At 33.0% G+C, this 8,508-nt stretch overlaps 1 pseudogene; it reads right to left on the bottom strand.

The window, feature by feature from the left end:
- The window catches only part of LOC107062461 (1-aminocyclopropane-1-carboxylate oxidase homolog), a 16,398-nt pseudogene extending 8,275 nt beyond the window's left edge, over positions 1 to 8,123 (bottom strand).
- Between the last annotated feature and the right edge of the window lie 385 nt (positions 8,124 to 8,508).

Below are 8,508 nucleotides of genomic sequence, written 5' to 3' on the forward strand. Positions count from 1 at the left end.
GAACAGTGTTTTCGGCTACTGGAATTTGCATTTTCTGCCGGACAGGTTTTACGAAAATGGTCATAACTCCTTCATCCTAACTCGGAATGAGGTGAAACAAATTGCGTTGGAAAGCTAACTCACAGAGCTTTAATTTTGATAGTTTGAGCTCCTTCCAGTTCCTTGTGTGCTGAGAGATATGCCCCTTTAAAGTTGACCCTCAAAATCGCATTTTTTGCGATTTTCAAATTTTGATACGGTTGTTCTAAAATTCGGGTTAGACTCATTTCCCACTCAATTTGACCCCCTGAAGAAGAATATGAAGTCGAATTTCCGAAATGATGCACGGATTTTGAGATATATGGAAATTACAATTATAGGTGTTTCCGAAGCACATTTTCGGGCATTTTTGGGGTCGTTTCACTAATATACGCCTAGGGTTTTACGGGTCTAATCCTATTAGGATCAGTTTTATAATCCTAATATATGCCTAGGGTTTTAGTTGAGAGTTCAAGAAGAGAAAAGAAGAGAAAAAAGGAGAAACGAGGAAAGGATCAAGCCATTCGTCGAGGTTCTTGAGTTTTGTTGCGGATTTTTGCCATGACTTTGTTCCCTAAGAGTTATGTAAGTTTTCACAGTGTTGGGTTCGTTCACCCACAGGCCAATCATGATTTTTCAGATTTGAATTTGTCCATAAATATTGCAAGATTTAAGTTCTTTAAAAGTGTTCTTGAAGTTTCATTCTAAATCTTGTTTTGTTGGGGTTTTAATGAATCCTTGAGATGAAAGTGAGTGTTTTGAGGGCTGTATTAAGTCGATTAGATTGTAATTATTTGGAGTAATTCAATCTAACTGATTGCCAAAGAAACCATTCGATTCTAGGCGAATTAGGGTCGAAAAATGAGTAAGGAAAAGTCAGATAGAAACAGAGTACCAGGTCGACACAGACCCGTTCCTTCAAAGTGAAACTTTTTTCTCCGCGTCGCAGAGAAAACGCGGAATTCTTTGATTCAAAAATTATTTCAACCAAACATTTTAATTCATCTCTGCGTCGCGGACTTGCTCCCTAGACAGTGTTTTTCATTCATTTCTCATGCTTAACTATCTAAAACACTTTTAATCTACACAATATATTTCCAACCACAAATCATAACATTGAATTCACAATTCAAATTCACGGTAGAGTTAAGAGTAAAGGCTTGAGAGTTCTTTAGAACATTTTCGAGAAAGTCCCTTTGAGTCTTTTTGAGGAGTCTTCTACAATTTCTAACAACTTGTTTCAGGACTCGAGCAAGTGAGCATGATAATGGTGAGAATGTATTCATGAGTCTTCTTTGTCATCACAAGATCCTTCATATCATGAACCTTAACTCTTGAATTCATAATTCAAATTAAGAGAGAGTTAAGAGTAGAGTTCAAGAAAGCCTTTGAGTTTAATTGTGAATCTTTTGAGATCAACTATCGATTTTGAGTTATGTTTTGAGGAAGTAAGTATAAGAATGAGAAGAGTCGTATACATGAGTTCCATATTGTTATTCATAGCCTTCAGTCAGGTCGTTCATGCCCAATAATTTCGCATGAACTCCATAAGTTGAGTATATTCGAGAGGAGTAGTATCTTCAATGTTCTAAGGCTTGAGTATGGAGTTCCTAATCCCCTTTGAGATTTTATTCCTAATCATGAGACTATTACATATTACCGATGGAGTCCTTGAGTGGAGTTGTTCATGCCCATAATTCCACATGAGCCTTACAAGTAGAGGAGTCTGGAGATGAGAAGTATCTTCGAGTCCTTAATTGAGTAGTTCATGCCCATAATTTTTGCATGAACCCTCTGAGCCAAGAATTCTTGAAACGAGTATTGCCATTAATGTTCTTGAGTTCTGATTTGTTGAGTCTCGAGTATTGAGTTCTAATTATGGTTATTGAAAACCTTGAATTGAGTCGTTCATGTCCATAATTCGGCATCAACTTTATTTTGAGAAGTCTTTTACAAATTTTTATAAAATTGTTTAAAGACTTTATCACTTAAGTTGAGAAAGAGTAGAATCGAGTTCATTTTCTTTAAAATGATATATGGGAACTAAGTATTTTGAAGAGTAAATGTTTTCACATCTAAAAGAGAAGGAAACAACGTTATCCAAGAGAACTTTTCAGCTAGGTTTTGAGTAATAATCTCAAACCACAGAGAAAGAGTTATGTATTTTAAAATATGAGTTGAGTATATTTTGGGAGTAGTATTGAGCACCGATATAGGGATGAGTTCATAGTAACTCAGGTCTCCATAAACCATGTAGCCATCGTGGGTAGAAAGGGTCATACTTTTTAGATGATTCCTTAATGCTTTTAGCATAGACTAGTGGATCTACCTAGTTGAGAGGTTCTATGCCCCGTCAAAGTATAGGATAGTTCTTGCAGCGTGGACGAGACGTTGTATCATCACATAGCTCATGTGATGGTTGTCGGTTAGAGAAACTCTCACAGAGATATTTTATATTGTTATATACACATAGGTTACTTTATATTTTCATATACAAGCAGACTTTATTTGGTATCCTTGCATACAAACTAAATTGCTTTCTACTGTTTTAAAAGCTTTCTATGTATTGCATATGTATTGTTGCTTTATACTGAGTTGAGTATCAAGAGTTGAGTATCTTATTATTTAGTTGAGCCTTATTTCACTGAGTTCAATATCTTATCATTGAGTTGAACTATGTTCTTTGAGTTGAGTTGAGATTGAGAAGAGGTAAATATGTTTCTTTTCCACCAGTTCAAGCTTATGTTTATGCTTTAGAATTCCCCTTAAATGCTCGTACATTCAACGTACTGAGCCATTTGGCCTGCATCTTTTCATGATGTAGATACAGGTATTAAGGGTCATCAATAGGAGCTTCGTTGATAGCACATGGAGTTCGAGTTAGCTATGGTGAGCCTCCTTGCTTCCGGAGGATTTCATTTACTTTTTCAGTTTTCTTAGGATGTCGTGGGTCTTGTCTCGACTTCCATCTTTGTCATTTAGAAGCTTTATAGATAGAAAGTAGAGTTTGAGAAGTCTGTTTCATTTATTTTGTTAAATGTTTTAAAGACTTGAGTTGCCTATTTCTGGCGAGTTGATTATATTATTTTGTTTAGAGTTAATCTTTTGAGTTAATGATTTTGTAATTGAGTTTATTGAATTTATTTTAGTTTTTATGTTTTTGTATGCTTGAGTTAGTCTTCCGCTTGTAGTCAGCCAAATTGAGGGTTCGCTTGGGTATCATCAATGGTTCTAGAGTGCCGGCCACATCCATGGAGTAGACTTGGGTTGTGACAATAGGAACTGGAGGAAAACATATTACACAATATAACTTGGAGGCAAATGGAGCATTACTTGGAGAAAAAGGAATTAAACTTGGGGACAAAGTATATTAATACTTTGTGATTAAGTTTATGACATAAGCACATTCGTCATCAACTTAATGACATTAGTACGTTTGTCACAAATTAATAGAGTTCAAAATATGTCTTAAATTATTTTAAAATAACAAAAAATACCCCATATATTTTAAAATAATTTTGAGATAGAAGAATTCGACTTGCTTTATTTTGTATGATCAAAATGTTATAGGTTTTGTGTCTTTCTATTATGAACCAAACTTAGACCGATAAAATTTAACTTATAGAATTATTGGTGAAATATAAAATTTCTATTAATCAATATCTTTTGTAAGTCAGAGATTCTACCAATCACATTTTAATCCTCATATTTTGTTGTTAAACAGGGTTGTATGCCAATTAGTCATGCACATGCCTGGTTATTCATGAGAGCTCTAGAGACTAGGCCAAAATCTCATGGGAGCGACTTCACTCCACTTCTCATGTGAATTCAGCAAGTATGTAATGCTTTAAATACACCATCCATAAGGCCTATGAATTCATTAAGAGTTAATAATCATCCCTCATAATTAGCAGCAATTCAAGAACTCTCTATTAGTGTGCAGTGTTAATATAGACTTGTTATTACCCATATGAACCTACTTCATGGGTCTCCAATCACTTAGGAGGGGTTACCATCTCTATTTACAATCATATTGGCCTAAACCCCATCTCTTTCGAGGATTGGAGAATTAATTTTCTTCCCACAGGTTTAGTTAGTGAATCAACCTAATTTAATTTTGACTTCACATAACCAATGGAAATTACTCCATCTCTCAACAGCTGCTTAACCACATCATGTCTCAATTTCATGTTTCTACTCTTACAATTGTAAGATTTATTCTCCGCAATAGCAATTGTGGCTTGACAATCACAGTGTAAAAAACACATGAGGTAATTCATCCTTTATTAAATGGGTATTCGCTAAGAAATTTCTTAGCCGCTCAGCCTCAGAACCAGCCAAATCCAGAGCAACAAACTCTAATTCCATAGTAGATCTATAAATGATCGTCCGTTTAAATGATTTCCACGATATTGCACCACCACATACGGTGAACACATATCCACTAGTGGATTTTGTCTCATCTGAATTAGAGATCTAGTTTGCATCACAATACCCTTCTAACGTAGAAAGAAATCCACTATACATGATACCATAATTGATGGTTCCTCTCAAATATTTCATCAGTCTATTTAATGCAAATCAATGCTCTTTATTTGGATTATGAGTATATTTACTCAGTCTACACACAACATAGACTATGTCAGGCCTAGTAAAATTCATTAAATGCATTAGACTCTCAATAATCTGAGCATAGTTAGACTGAGCAACTGGGTCATCTTTATTCTTTTTCAATTGAGAGTTAACATCATATGGAGTGACCACAAGTGTCACCTCAAAACATTCAAACTTTTTAAGAAGTCTTTCCACATAATGTTCTTCTGACAACGTTATACCATCTTCATTCCTTATAAATTCTACTCCCAATATCATATTTACTTCACCCAGATCTTTCATATCAAAATTAGTATACCAAAATAATTTGGTACTCTGCACAATAATTAAACTTGTACCAAATATAAGCATGTCATCAACATATAAACATATTATGACATAATCATTGTCTACCACTTTAGTATAAACATATTTATCCACTTCAATAGAAGAAAAAATGTTTGTCATCAAGACTTGATCAAAATTTTCATGCCACTGCTTAGGAGCTTGTCTAAGACCATAAAGTGATTAAACTAATTTACAAACTTTATTTTCTTATCCATAAATAATACATCCATCAGGTTGAACCATATAAATTTCATCTTCTAAATCACCATTTAAAAAAGTTGTTTTTATTTCCATTTGATGTATAAAAAGTTTATGAATTGATGCTAAGACAATTAAAATTCGAATAGAAGAAATTCTAGTCACTGGTGCAAATATATCAAAATAATCAATATTTTCTTTTTGAGAAAAATAGTTTGCTACTAAGCGAGCTTTATATTTATCTATAGATCCTTTAGGATTAAGTTTGCTTTTGAAAATCCATTTGCAACCAATAGGTTTTGCACCAGGAGGTAAATCAGTTAAAATCCATGTATTATTTTTCATAATCAAATAAAATTCAATTTTTATTGCCTCTTTCAAAAATTTAGCATCAGAAGAAGATATAGCTTCTGAATGATGTCAACAAGAAACGTTTGAAAATCATTTCTATAAGAAAAATATTCTTTCCTAGGCCTTTTACTCCTTCTTAGTTCTTCAATATTATAAATAGACTCACTATTTCTTTCAGCAGGTACATGAGAAATTTAATCACATAGTGAAAAAATATGTTCAAAGAATTCAGCATTTTTTGTCTCAATAATAGTATTGTAATCAAGCACATCACTCTTTAAAACAAGAAATCTATATGCAACACTATGTTCAACATATCCAATAAGCATGCAATCAGCTATTTTAGAACCTATTTTTCTCTTCTTAGGATCAAGCAACAAAACTTTAGCAAGACACCATACTTTTAAATATTTCAAATTTGGTTTATAACCTTTCAACAATTCATAAGGTGTTTTGCTAGTTCTTTTCTGAGGAATTCTATTTTGTAAGTGACATGTAGATAATATAACTTCACCCCACAAATTATTAGGTGCATTAGAACTTATTAACATAGAGTTCATCATTTCCTTTAATTTTCTATTTTTCCTTTCAGCTACTCCATTAGATTCTGGAGAGTATGGTGGAGTTACTTCATGAATAATTTCTTATTTTTAAAAAAGGCATTGAAAGATAAATATTCTCCACCTCTATCAGATCTAATTCTCTTGTTTTTTCTACTACGTTAATTTTCAACTTATGTTTTATAAGAAATAAAGGCATTAAATGCATCATCTTTGTTTCGAAGTAAATATAACTTAGTAAATCTATAAAAATCATCAATAAAGATCACATAATATCTTTTACCACCTGTAGTCATTGTTTGTTTCAAATCACCTAAATCAGTGTGAATTCAAGACAATAATTCAGTTTTTCTATTTACTAAAAAACATGACTTCTTAGTAGTTTTAGCTTTACACATACTTCACACTTATTAATTTTGTATCTAAATCAGATATCAAACCAAGTGATTGCATATTTTTTATATAAGAGAAATAAACATATCCTAATCTAGCATGCCATAAAGAAATAGAATCTATCATGTAAGTAGAAGTAGTTGCTTTTTCATTCACAATATTAAGTACGAAAAGTCCCTGGTTACAATAGTCTTTTCCCACAAACATATTATTTTTTGTCAGTATGATCTTTTCAGATTCAAATGATACTTCAACTCCAGCTTTATTAAGCAAGAATACGAAATCAGGTTTGCATGCATTGTAGGAACATGTAGCACATCCATAAGAGCTAAAAAATTTCCCGAAGTTAGTTTCAGGAGCACTTTACCCTTACTCAAGACTTTAGTAGTTCTTAAGTCTCCAAGGTAGACTACATCCGTGTCGTCCCCTATTGATGTATAGTAGGCAAATGCTTCTCGATCTGCACAGAGGTGCCGAGTAGCCTAGAGTATACCACCCATTCTTATATGTGCTAAAATGTTTACTTGAGAAATGACAACCGCAATAATTTCATCTCCTTTAGCTAAATTAGCCTTGGAAGGATAACACTTTTCTTTGTCATTTTTTATTCTCTTCCTACATTGTGCGGCATAATACGATGATTTTTCACAAGCAAAACAAGAGCCTTTCTTTTGTTTAAAATTGGGATTATAAGACTTGTAACATTGAGACTTATTAGCATACCTTTTATTTTTTACCGCTTTGGTGCTGTACTAAGTTTGCTGGTAGTGCTGATTCCTTTGCTTTGAATGAGTCTTTTTTGTAGCTTGTTGCGACATAAACTTCTGTTAGAGTGACTGGAATAGTAACAACTATGGTAGCACCATCATAAATATTATTCGTAGTGTCAAGACATATATTATTTTCCATAGTTTCTTAGACTATTGGAAAATATAATAGATGGAGAAAATATAATAATACAAGAATTAGGATAAATACTACTACAATAATATTCTTAACTAATATATATGTATATATAAATATAATACTTGAGTCATGCTAGGCACTGTCCTAAAAAACTATTTCAGCATTGTGAAATGTTTTCCCAAGATTAAACAAGCGTTCTCTAATTAATTAGAGAACACATGAATCAACAAAATATAAATACTACAAAATAAGCAAGTCGAAAGACAATGATTGAAAATTCGCTAAGTCTTACTACTTCATTTGGTTGTCTTTCCTAAAAATCCATCAACTACTATATATAGAGGAGCATAGGCAGTGGAGGAAAACATATTTCACAATATAACTTGTAGGCAAAGGGAGCATTACTTGGAGACAAAGGAATTAAACTTGGGGACAAAGTAGATCAATACTTGGTGATTACTAATGTGCTTATGTCACAAATTAATCGAGTTCAAAATATGTCTTAAATTATATTAAAATATCCAACACCTTCAAGGTCAATCATAGGAAAAAAAATTGTGTTTTACTTGGATCTGAGGAATCTGTCCTGTTTATTGGTCGTAGAATGAATATTTGAGGTATCTTAGTGATTCCAGCATCAACAAGCCCTTTGACACCAGCCTTTCTATCATCAAAGGCTTTTAACTAACTCATTTTTTCATAATTACTTGTTTGATCAACTATAGCCTCTAAATTCTCAGTGCTAGAGATTACCATCTTCTTTGCTAGGATGGGATGTCATAAACAATTAATTTGTAGAGCTCCTAATGGGCAGCAGGGGATAATATAAATACTTATTACTATTTATGCACAACACTATCATCCCTAATGTCCACAAAAAGAGAGAGGCTATATCCTAGATCTTCATGATATGCTTAAGTCCCTTTCACTGTCACTGGCTGAACCCACTAAAATGTTTCAACCCAACCTATATCCCAGATCTTCATGTTAAGAAGATTCATGTGATATACCAACGTGGCCTCCGGACAATGAAACTTTATTTTTAACAGAGAATCCTATGCTGTAAAAGACGTTCATCAAGTGTGGAGGACCTAAAGAGAATTAGTGAACAAAGTAAGTGATATGCAACATCTAAAGAATG

Source organism: Solanum tuberosum, unplaced genomic scaffold (assembly GCF_000226075.1).
Source record: "Solanum tuberosum cultivar DM 1-3 516 R44 unplaced genomic scaffold, SolTub_3.0 scf00230, whole genome shotgun sequence".
Taxonomy (NCBI): domain Eukaryota; kingdom Viridiplantae; phylum Streptophyta; class Magnoliopsida; order Solanales; family Solanaceae; genus Solanum; species Solanum tuberosum.